Here is a 12,977-nt window from a genome sequence, read left to right on the forward strand (position 1 = left end):
AATCAAAGTCTAAAACGAAATACGATTTGAAATCTAACAAAAAAAAATAAAAAAATGAAACTATAACGAAACCCTAATCTAAAGCTACGTAACCACTCAGAAATTCCGATATGTATTATATGACCACAAAACGCCAACTCGATTTACCTGCTACGCAAACGAAGAGGAGATCATAGCTCACCTGTACAATACATTTACTTGCGTGATGGCCTGCGGAAACAAAAACGAAAGAATACCTGGATATGATGATACGCAGAGATTACCTGGGCTTTCGATTTTCGACTGAGATCAGGTGCTGTCGTTTGCCGAATCAGGGAAACCGGCTCACAGGTATCTCGCTGGCTTGTTGACAGGCCGACGCTATACCAAAACGGCGACTGAGAAGGCAGAAATCGTAACCTTGAATGACTGATTAGTCCGAAGCTTCAGTGGCCAGTAACGCGGTTGATGACTCCTCTGTTTCTGTTGTCGTTCAATATGAGCTTTGAAGGTATAGCTGACATCGAACCTTTCCAACAACAACCTGAATCTTTACACGGAGTCCATGCTAACAACATAAAAACTATACATCCAAACAATAACTTTCTTTCTGATGAGGAGTTCAAATGTCTTGTGTGAGTCTCTGAGTCGGCATTACGCCATAACCTTCGACGGGTATTCACGTTGGCGGTCAATGCAGCGAAAACGTTGGAAAAAATGTTGAACGTTGTTACCAAAATAACCTTTCACTGCAAGTTGGTTCAGCATTGGGTGCTTCGATTTGGCTTGAATTTGGTGGCTGAGCAGCTGCAAATAAAAAAAATAAAAATAAAAATAAAAGATAAAACCCTAATCTTAAATCTGTATATAGAACAAAAGTTAAAACCCCAAAACAGCTGATTAATTTACAGATTTTGGCCCCTTAACAGCCAGATTCAGCAATAAGAACAGAAATATTTTTAAAGAACAAAGATTTCAGGTTTTCACTGTGAAGAACTTCAGAAAATCTCTCATGCAAATAAGAAAAATAAACTGAATGATAGACCCAGGATCAAATCCAACTGGACTCAGCAAAAAATGCTTGCGGGAGTTGGCTGGTTCAGCCGAGAACTTCCCCTAACGCCCAGCAATCTTCTTCAGTAAAAGTTTTCCTGCACAGCTCACTTCAACCATTAGTAAAGAGGGCAAAAATGCTGCTAGATCTCAAAAAGTAATGGAGATACCTGCCATTACTTCAGAAACCCTAACACCACTCAAACCCTAGCAAGTGAACAAGATACCTGTGCTCACAATACTCTACAATAAGCTATTATTAATAGCCGAAAAATAAAATATGCAGAAAATTAAACAATCTCACAGCATTTCCAGAGAGTAACACCAGCTAGATTTGGACCTCAAAGTCTTCTTTTATTAACCAGAAACAATTTACAAGAGAGATTCTTCAGTACGAGACTCACAGATCCAATTGATCTGAAATGACCCCTAGCACCCTACTTAAAGGAAATGATCCCAACGGCTAGTTCGAGTGATCCATATCGAAATGATCTCGACCGTCGATGAGGATCAAGACATCTCTTAATCTCATCCGTCGATTTATTAAAAAATGATATTTTGCATGCATTCACTTAAAATATTATTATTTTATTATTTAGGGTTTTTGCTCTATTTTTCAATTTTTTGTTATTTTTTATTTATTTCATTTTTTAAATTTTTTTAATTTTTTAATTTTTAATTTTTATTTATTTTATTGTTTTATTATTTTTATTTATTTTCTCAAATGGATCATCGAACTAAGCCTTCGGAAACATCACCTAGGACCTAGGACTTAGGACTCATGAGGGGATTTAAAACATTTTTCAACCCTCAAGACACATTACATCATGACTTTTACAATTTACATCTTAAGGGGACAAACCCACTTAACATAGACCCTCATAAACCACCCAGTTCTGCGACACAACTATAATCTAGCAGATTAACACACTAGGATTCTCCTAAAGTTCTAATAACAAAATGCATCCCGGCTTTGGGGTCAGGCTGAAGGAAAACTCTGCCGATCGTAGATCGGTGAGACGAAAAACCTTCCGGGACGTAGATTATCATTAGAAAGTTAGGTCCACCTAGGCAATTTTACATACATGACTCTGATCTGCTAAGATTATTTACATTTCATACATGCAGACTGGGTTTACAATTAAACTGATCAAGCTGCTGATGACTGTAGGCTGGCACGGACACGTCGTTCAGGTGCTACCCCTTTCTGCCAAGAAAAGAGGGGGTGTACTGCATGGGTAGTTGACCGGTAGTGGTCAACATCTGGCTCTACTTGGGGACACGTTGCTGCTCTGTAGGAATGTGAGAATCCAGAATCTGCATCCACGCAACACACAATAAAATATAAGTAGCGTCCGTCCAAAAATCATCATATAACATTAAGCACAGGAAAGATATAAGCTCTTCATTTATTAACTAATCTAGAAAAGCAAATCTAATCCTAAAACAGAAATGAAAATGCGGAAAAACAAGGAGTAGGGTTAGAAATACGATACAAAGGATGCCCCATGGCATCAGATGTGTTCAATATAGTGTATACTGAGCATTTGCCTGCTTTCAGGCAAATCTGTCGGCTGCTTGTCGGATGTGCCATGTCCAATTTTGCATAAGGTAGGACTTTTTCCTATCCGAAAATCAAGCTGCTCGCGGCCGTCTGATGCATCAAATCTTCGTCTCATTCTCTTTCTCTTGCGCCTTTTCTTTCTGGCAGGTTGAATTACTGATGACATGGAACTTTCTGTTTCAAAACTATCAGATGAAGTATGTAAGATATGCGTGCTATGTCTTTTTTTATCTTGCATCTGATCTTTGTCGTTTTTAAGTCTATCTGGATCTCCTTCAATTAACCACCTTTCAATCGAATCAATGACCTCCTCATAATAAGATGGAACTTGTTGCAACAAATGAGAAGGCTCCTGATCTGTTGATGTCCCCTGGTTTCTCTCATCCTCTGACCATTGTTGAAATTTTTGAACCTGTATTTTAATGGCATCCATCTGACTAGAGTGTTCAACCTTTATAGCACTGATTTGTCTGGCATGGTGTTCTTCCATATCTTTTATTATTTTATCGTTTTCTTCCTTTATGTTCATCAAGCAATGTTGCATGGAGTTTATTTCTTCTTTATGATTTGCTTGCATGGTGGCCAACTGATTATTATGATCGAATGTCATGATAGTCATTTCTTCATCCATAGTTAATAACTTGTTTTGCATAGAATCAATTTCCCTATCATGATCAGCTTTCATGGTCACCATATTTTCCTCTAATCCTGACATCTTGCTTCGCATGATTCTAATTTCTGTTTCATATTTAGTTTTCATGGCCTCAATTTCTTTAGCATGCTGATTTTGCACAATCTCCATCTCCCTATTGCGTTTTTCAAGGTGGGTGCATAAAGTTTTGACATCATTGACATAATTAGTTTGATTGCTTTCCATATTTTTTACTAGCATCATTAGATCTTGTATAATTTGCTTTTGCTCTTCCTTTTCATTGTCACTTATCCCTGATTTTCCACTATCATGAACTTGATCTGCAATAGTACCGGTGGATGACACATTCTGATATGAAGAATCGTTTTGGAATCTTTCACCGACAGCTGGACCTTTTATCAAATTACTTTTGTTCTGATGCACAATTTTAGGGGCAGAAGGCAAGCTGTTTGGATCACCATATCTATCTTTAAAAGCATTGACAATGTCTTGTAAAGAAGTGAAAGAATCCTTAGGAAAATTGTTAAACCATTTCAAAGCATCACCTTCTAAAGAATGGGCAAATAGATGCATCTTGAAATCTTCATGATTATATTGAGGAAGTCTACAATATATGATCATTACACAAGTAAACCTGTTCAAATGCTGTCTAACAGCGACCGAATCACCACCTGAGAACTTAAATAATTTAGAAATGGCCTCTTTCGGAAGATCATGGAGATTATCAGTAAAATGACATGGTTTAAATGAATAATCCATGATGAATAATAAGGGATCAAATGGATGATAGAAAGAGATTTCTGCTCAAGAAGATTAAGAGATGAAAGAAGTGGAGTCGCCACTTGAACAATGAATCTGATTCTAGGATCCAAAAAGTAACCACAAGCAGATATGAGGAAAGCTTCTTGTCTGGGAAAAATGAGAAAGTGGAGTCGCCACCCAAACAAGAAACAAACCGAAGAGATGCTACTGATATGGCGAAAAATAAGGCAATAAAAGATCCAAATGATAACCCCAAAGGTTGAATCTGCCAGCTCAAAATGAGAGATGAGAAAGATGAATGATGAATGATAAAAAGTCGTTGAAACTCCAGGAACAGAAGAACTCTGTCCCCGGCAACGGCGCCAAAAAATGTTGGCGTTGCCGGGCCAGATGAAAAGATAAGAAATGAGAAGGATGATTGTCGTTGAAACGCCGAGAATAAAATGTCCCCGGCAACGGCGCCAAAAAATGTTGTCGCGCAGATTGACACGACAACCCTCAGACCGGGGGCTGTCACTCTGATCCCCGATCCCTCCGTTTAAGCCTGTCTCCCGCGGCTAAGGGGGGTAGACCCTGCGAGATGATGATGACCAACTGTCGATCAGTTGGTTGGGAGACACGAGACACGATATGATAAGCACTAGATGGATGTGATTAATTTAGTAGACCAGTGCCTTAAGAGATTGTTGTTAAAACGATTACTTGTTAGATGATATAGAAACATAAACCGTGAACAGCAATCATTTGTCATCAAAAGGTATTAGCTAAATCACAATGCTCTTAGAATGACCAAAACGATATCCAGCAACTGAGAATTTTGAAAAGATGAATGCTTTAAACCACCACGAGAATCATAAATCATTAACCAGATATCATATTCGTATCTCGACTTGAAAATTTAGATCTCAGCATGAAAAATATAACATGATAATTCCCTGAGGAAAACAACTGAATCTGGCAAAAATTTCCACGATGCTTTTTCAAATTTTTTATTTTTTTTTTTATTATGTAAAATTTTAAAACCTAAAAATCTAAACTAAAACAAAAATTAAAATTTAAAATCTAAACAAAACAAAATCGAACTCTAACTAAGCCTAAAAAAACAAATTTTATAAATAAATCTTCTTCTTCTTCTTTTTTTTTATATATATATTTTTTTATATTATAAAAATGAAAATCTAAAAAGTATGAAACTTTAAACCTAGAATCTAATTAAAACAAAATTTAAATCGAAATTTAACCAAAACTACGCTTAATCTTTTACATATATATATTTTTTTTTATTTAAAAAAAATCAAAGTCTAAAACGAAATACGATTTGAAATCTAACAAAAAAAAATTAAAAAAACGAAACTATAACGAAACCCTAATCTAAAGCTACGTAACCACTCAGAAATTCCGATATGTATTATATGACCACAAAACGCCAACTCGATTTACCTGCTACGCAAACGAAGAGGAGATCATAGCTCACCTGTACAATACGTTTACCTGCGTGATGGCCTGCGGAAACAAAAACGAAAGAATACCTGGATATGATGATACGCAGAGATTACCTGGGCTTTCGATTTTCGACTGAGATCAGGTGTTGCCGTTTGCCGAATCAGGGAAACCGGCTCACAAGTATCTCGCTGGCTTGTTGACAGGCCGACGCTATACCAAAACGGCGACTGAGAAGGCAGAAATCGTAACCTTGAATGACTGATTAGTCCGAAGCTTCAGTGGCCAGTAACGCGGTTGATGACTCCTCTGTTTCTGTTGTTGTTCAATATGAGCTTTGAAGGTATAGCTGACATCGAACCTTTCCAACAACAACCTGAATCTTTACACGGAGTCCATGCTAACAACATAAAAACTATACATCCAACAATATCGTCTTCAAAACAACAACTTTCTTTCTGATGAGGAGTTCAAATGTCTTGTGCGAGTCTCTGAGTCGGCATTACGCCATAACCTTCGACGGGTATTCACGCTGGCGGTCAATGCAGCGAAAACGTTGGAAAAAATGTTGAACGTTGTTACCAAAATAACCTTTCGCTGCAAGTTGGCTCAGCATTGGGTGCTTCGATTTGGCTTGAATTTGGTGGCTGAGCAGCTGCAAATAAAAAAAATAAAAATAAAAATAAGAGATAAAACCCTAATCTTAAATCTGTATATAGAACAAAAGTTAAAACCCCATAACCGCTGATTAATTTACAGATTTTTGGCCCTTTCACAGCTAGATTCAGCAATAAGAACAGAAATATTTTTAAAGAACAAAGATTTCAGGTTTTCACTGTGAAGAACTTCAGAAAATCTCTCATGCAAATAAGAAAAATAAACTGAATGATAGACCCAGGATCAAATCCAACTGGGCTCAGCAAAAAATGCTTGCGGGAGTTGGCTGGTTCAGCCGAGAACTTCCCCTAATGCCCAGCAATCTTCTTCAGTAAGAGTTTTCCTGCACAGCTCACTTCAACCATCAGTAAAGAGGGCAAAAATGTTGTTAGATCTCAAAAAGTAATGGAGATACCTGCCATTACTTCAGAAACCCTAACACCACTCAGACCCTAGCAAGTGAACAAGATACCTGTGCTCACAATACTCTACAATAAGCTATTATTAATGGCCAAAAAATAAAATATGCAGAAAATTAAACAATCTCACAGCATTTCCAGAGAGTAACACCAGTTAGATTTGGACCCCAAAGTCTTCTTTTATTAACCAGAAACAATTTACAAGAGAGCTTCTTCAGTACGAGACTCACAAATCCAATTGATCTGAAATGACCCCTAGCACCCTACTTAAAGGAAATGATCCCAACGGCTAGTTCGAGTGATCCATGTCGAAATGATCTCGACCGTCGATGAGGATCAAGACATCTCTTAATCTCATCCGTCGATTTATTAAAAAATGATATTTTGCATGCATTCACTTAAAATATTATTATTTTATTATTTAGGGTTTTTCTCTATTTTTCAATTTTTTGTCATTTTTTTAATTTTTTTAATTTTTTAATTTTTAATTTTTATTTATTTTATTGTTTTATTATTTTTATTTATTTTCTCAAATGGATCATCGAACTAAGCCTTCGGAAACATCACCTAGGACCTAGGACTTAGGACTCATGAGGGGATTTAAAACATTTTTCAACCCTCAAGACACATTACATCATGACTTTTACAATTTACATCTTAAGGGGACAAACCCACTTAACATAGACCCTCATAAACCACCCAGTTCTGCGACACAACTATAATCTAGCAGATTAACACACTAGGATTCTCCTAAAGTTCTAATAACAAAATGCATCCTGGCTTTGGGGTTAGGCTGAAGGAAAACTTTGCCGATCGTAGATCAGTGAGACGAAAAACCTTCCGGGACGTAGATTATCATTAGAAAGTTAGGTCCACCTAGGCAATTTTACATACATGACTCTGATCTGCTAAGATTATTTACATTTCATACATGCAGACTGGATTTACAATTAGACTGATCAAGCTGCTGATGACTGTAGGCTGGCACGGACACGTCATTCAGGTGCTACCCCTTTCTGCCAAGAAAAGAGGGGGTGTACTGCATGGGTAGTTGACCGGTAGTGGTCAACAAATACCATGGCCTAAAACCATGTTGAACCAATACCTTGGACCCAATACCTGGGGTCAACACTTCGGACCAAATACCACAGACCAATACCATAGACCAAATACCACGGACCAAAACTTAGTTTTCCAACATGTACACACCTTTACTTCTGTGAACCTGCGTGTGTACGTATACGCGCCTTTTGCTCTGCTCACCCGCGTGTATACGCACTTTCATCAAGTCTAACCTGCGTATACCTTTCTTTTGACCTACTGTCATCTGATTAAGTTGCCATCACCTGTATCATACCTCTGAGTGAGTTGCCATCAAGGACAACACTTGTATCATAATGCCAACAATCTCCCCCTTTGGACTTGATGGCAACCACTACACCAAGTCACTCTCCCCCTTTGACATCAAGGGCAAAGGGCGGACCAAGATATTCTCTTCTTTGATATACATTCTGTTGTCCATACTCCCCCTGAGTACATGTTGAAGTTTCTGATTGAGCTCCCCCTTTGTATAAGCCAAGATGTACTAATCCATCCATGCTCCCCCTGAGCACATGCAAGGTCTGCAAAAGCATAACATGACTCTATACATACATCAATCTCCCAATCAAGTGGGAATACACAATTTTTGACTCATCCACCCAACCAAGTGGGGATATACCAAATGTTTATACATGACTCATTACATCATCCATCCCATGCATAGTGGGGTAACAAAATACATCATATGACTCACAAAGACCAAGGACCTAAACAAGACCATGATAGTTATCAACAGCTATCATACACCATATGATCTACATTATAAGCATCTAGCATCCAGACCTGTAACCTGCAATCCATTCTTTTGGTCAAGCAAGATATGTCAATAAGCATCATCACCAAAGACTTCTAACCATAATGCCAACAATGCATTATTTGAAATATATGCTCCCCCTGAACCTGTGCCATGCCATCATCAAAACAGTGACTGAACCATATCAGACTTCTGTACTGCTGCTTTTCTTCAGAACATCATATACGCGACTGTGCAGCATATAACTCGCGTATATACGCGACTTGTCTTCATGAAACCTACGTATGAGATTTAGAACACTGATGTTCCACACTTCCAGCTTCCTCTGAATCTGTCATGTCTATGTACTCTGCTATGCCACATCTTTCTGGCTGTACTTCCTTTTTCTTCCATATCTTCAACTGTGATGATGTTTTCTTCTTTTGGTTTGGTGTCCACAATCTTCTCCTGCATTCTTTCGCTATATGTCCAGGCTTGTTGCATGCATAACATCTTACATGTTTCATATTCCTCCTAAAACAGTCAATGGCTTTGTGACCAAACATATTGCAAGCAAAACAATATCCCTTAAAGTACCTGGAACGTGATGATCTTTCTGTTTGACGGTCTTGAACCATTCTACTTCTGCATCTGGCTGCAACATGTCCAAGATTATGACATACATAACATTCAACATTATTCATTGGAGGAAATAATCGTCTATCACTTCCAAAGTTAGGAGCAAAAGATTTTCTTTGAGGAATTCCTTTCCTTGGCTGTTGATGGGGTTGTCTTCTCATCTCCTTGTTGATCATTTTTGATTTCTCATTAGAGTTCCTTGCCTCGCCTTGTGAGCTAAATTCACCTTTAGCAGATTCATAAAAACCAAGACCAGTTTTGATAGCAGGCGACCTTTGACTACTAAGAATATCATCCAAAATCTTAGTACTATCTTGAAATCGTAATAGTTTATCCTTTTCTTCTATTTTACCTTTCAAGATATTTACCTCAACTTGATGTTGTTCTTCCTTTTCAAGACATTTCTTCTTCAAAATTTCTTCAGACTTTCTTCCTTCTTCCACTTGTTGCCTTAGTTTGAGAATCTCCTTTTCTTTTTCTTCATTCAGCTCCTGCAGCATTTGACGAACTCTGAAGGCATATTCCAGCTGAGCTTTTAAGCTGATAACTTCTTCTTTGAGGGCACTTTCCCTTTTGCTAAGTAGATCTTGTTGATCTATGATTTTATCTGATACTTCATTTGCTTGTTCAGCTTCACTCTGGGGTGATTCAGAATTTGGATCCTTGCTTCCACTTACCAGCAGGCTGTCATTGTTCCTTTGAGTTGTCTTCTTCTTTTGACGCGCTTTCTTTCCCATTGTTCTACGGATCTCCTTCAAGCGATCAAGCTTCTACCAAAGGACCTGCTCTGATACCAATTGTTGGAAATAATACTGAGGGGGGGGTGAATCAGTATTAGCAAATCAAACACTTTTTCATTTTCATACTCTGATTCATATACGCTACTTCAGTTAAGGATATCCGCGTATATACGCAACTATGTTAAATGCAACTAGCGTACATCCAGTAAACTTATGATTCAGTTAGTTGATCTTCAATGAGTGCATCAGAACATTATTAATCATATGAACAGTCAACAGGTGCAGTAAAACAGAACAAATCATCACACACAAGAAGCACACATGAACACCATGATATAAGGTGGAAACCCAATGTGGGTGAAAACCACCTGCTGCAATTCATCTCTATCTTCCTTTAATAAGAAACTTCTTTTTACAATGTACTGGTGCAGTCTTATACCAGTACGCAGGCTTCTACCTGCAGAAGGCTACAACCTTCTTAGCTCTTGTACTAGCCGATCCATTTACTAGTACGTAGGTGCTGGCCTACTGAAGGCTCCAACCTTCACTTGTTTTCCAGCTGCTCCTGGAAGGGAGCTACAACCCCCTGGCTCTTGTACTGGCCGATATGTTTACCAGTATGTAGGTGTCGGCCTACTAAACTTTACGATCTTCCAGGGACCACGTTTCATACATTTTCATACTGGATCCATAAAACAATCACCATTGCAATACAATCATCAACTACACCTGCATCATTAATCTCTGAATCACCCAATACTAAAACCCTGTCAACAACACAGTCACCAGAACACAGAATAGACAACAAAACTCTGCAACAACAACCAGATCCAACTGCAACTTCAAATATCATACTTCATACTGTATACGCTACTCGGACGAACCCAACCTGCGTGTATACGCGCTTTTACCAGTAACCAAAGTCAACCCGCGTACACATCTGCAAATTCTCACTTACAACTTTGCAACTATTTCAGACATCAGAACATAACATTTACAGAATAAACATGCATCAATAATTCAGATCTAGTCTATCCATAATCAAACCATATAATCATAAACATTCAAGCCTTAATATCCTAATCCATCATCCATCATCATCCGCATAGGTGCTTCCTTGATTCAGATCAAGCTAAGCATCACAAACCCATAACCAGCATACTAGATCTCACACTTCATCAGATATTCATCACCTTCTCACCACACTCCTTGGCCTAATGATCTTCTCCTTATATAGGTTTAGGCTTCTCTCAATACCATGGCCCAAAACCATGTTGAACCAATACCTTGGACCCAATACCTGGGGTCAACACTTCGGACCAAATACCACAGACCAATACCATGGACCAAATACCACGGACCAAAACTTAGTTTTCCAACATGTACGCACCTTTACTTCTGTGAACCTGCGTGTGTACGTATACGTGCCTTTTGCTCTGCTCACCCGCGTGTATACGCACTTTCATCAAGTCTAACCTGCGTATACCTTTCTTTTGACCTACTGTCATCTGATTAAGTTGCCATCACCTGTATCATACCTATGAGTGAGTTGCCATCAAGGACAACACTTGTATCATAATGCCAACAAGTGGTATCAAAGTGGTCTACTCTTTCTCTATTCTTCTTTTGCATGTTCCCAACGAGGTCGGGGTATAACGAGTTAGGGCTCAAACTGGTTGAACCTTTGCAAGGTCGGTCTTGCAAACCCTAATAGCCTCCCATGGCAGAAGAAAAGAAAGATGAGAGAGTAGGAGATCCTTTCAAAATATTACTCGAAGAAGCTCCCGAGAGACAAAGGAACGCGATGATGGACAACTTTGCCCAAATCCTTCAACGGATGCCCATAGGCGATACATCTTCATCCGGCAGCCACTCTGGAGGCACCACTCCCTTCAAGGTACAATTTGACTTTGACATTCCCATATTTGAAGGCCAAATAGATGCAAACGTTGTAGATACATTGTTAAATCTGTTGGAAGGGTATTTTTCGGTTCATGATTTTTCCAATAGGGAAAAGATTACTTATGCACTCCTCAAAGCCGCCCCCCACGTCAAGCACTAGTGGGAAACCTACTCGGAGCAAAGGGACGAGAGGGAACCCTCACTGTTTTCAACCGCACCTACTTGGAACTCTTTCCAAGACGCCATCAAGGAGTAGTATTACCCTGTCGAGAGCTATGAAAATAAGTACATAAAGTGGACCACATTGCGGCAAGGAACGGACCAAGATGTGTCGGAGTTCACAAATATTTTTCATACCCTTCGCATGAAATTGGGTATCAAGGATTCTGAGCGGCATCAGGTACCATAGTTTTAAAAACCGGAACTGGTGGCCGGATCAGTGTACCTATCAAACCGGGTTTCAAGCTGGGACTACTCAAATCTCAATGAACCGGTCTTTAAAAAGATACATGAAATAATTAGTTTTTAATGAAAAAAAACTATTTTTAAGATTTAAAACCATGATTTCAAACCAATAGAGATAAAATATGCAAAGTTTGTTCATTTATGTATGAGATAAAGGTGAATATATCAGATTGGCACCGAGTGTAATACATATTAGCAACAAAATACATAATCATTAAGGCTCTAAATGGCCTCTAGAGTCCAAAAACAATGGTATAAGCTATGGGGTCATTGGCCTACTACAAGTCTACATGTCAGTGATCAACATGATCACTCCTCATCATGATCAAACTCATCACCACTACGAGACAAGGGATCATCAACATGAACTACTTAAATAATTTGGCTGAGTGTTTGAGGACTCCTAAAACTCCTTTGCAACCTTAGCAGTAGTGGAAGTAGTAGCAGCAAAAATAGACATCAAAACTACAAATCACAACATGATTACTCATAAAACTCATTGATTCAACACTACCAAAAATGGGATCATCAGCGAGAGATACATAAACATCATCTCGCTCAAAGTCTTTAGACTTGGATTGCTCAACCTTATAATATGATAGAAACTGAAAAAGTTTAACATGCCTAACTAGTCATTTTGGTTTGAGTGAAGGTTTCATCTCCTCGGCCTTATAATGTGGTAGAAAAAGCTCAGCATCCCTAATCAATTATTTTCCTTTGAGTGAAGGGTAAATTCTCATTAAGGCCATGGTAGAGGAGTTCAACAATCAATACCACCAACATCAACAAGTTCAAAAATCAATGCCACCAACATCAAGGTCCTTAAAGGGCTTCATGCTCTTGATCAAATGCCAATCTCATACCCTCATGC

The 12,977-nt window shown here is 38.5% G+C and overlaps 1 protein-coding gene across 2 annotated transcripts in view; it reads right to left on the bottom strand.

The window, feature by feature from the left end:
• LOC149263344 (uncharacterized) overlaps positions 1-12,977 on the bottom strand; it is a 197,706-nt gene that overhangs the window by 91,831 nt on the left and 92,898 nt on the right. The window lies entirely within an intron of this gene.

This window comes from Pinus tabuliformis, chromosome 6, assembly GCF_031772625.1.
Source record: "Pinus tabuliformis cultivar Carrire ecotype Pingquan chromosome 6, CPIR1, whole genome shotgun sequence".
In the NCBI taxonomy this organism is placed as follows: Eukaryota; Viridiplantae; Streptophyta; class Pinopsida; order Pinales; family Pinaceae; genus Pinus; species Pinus tabuliformis.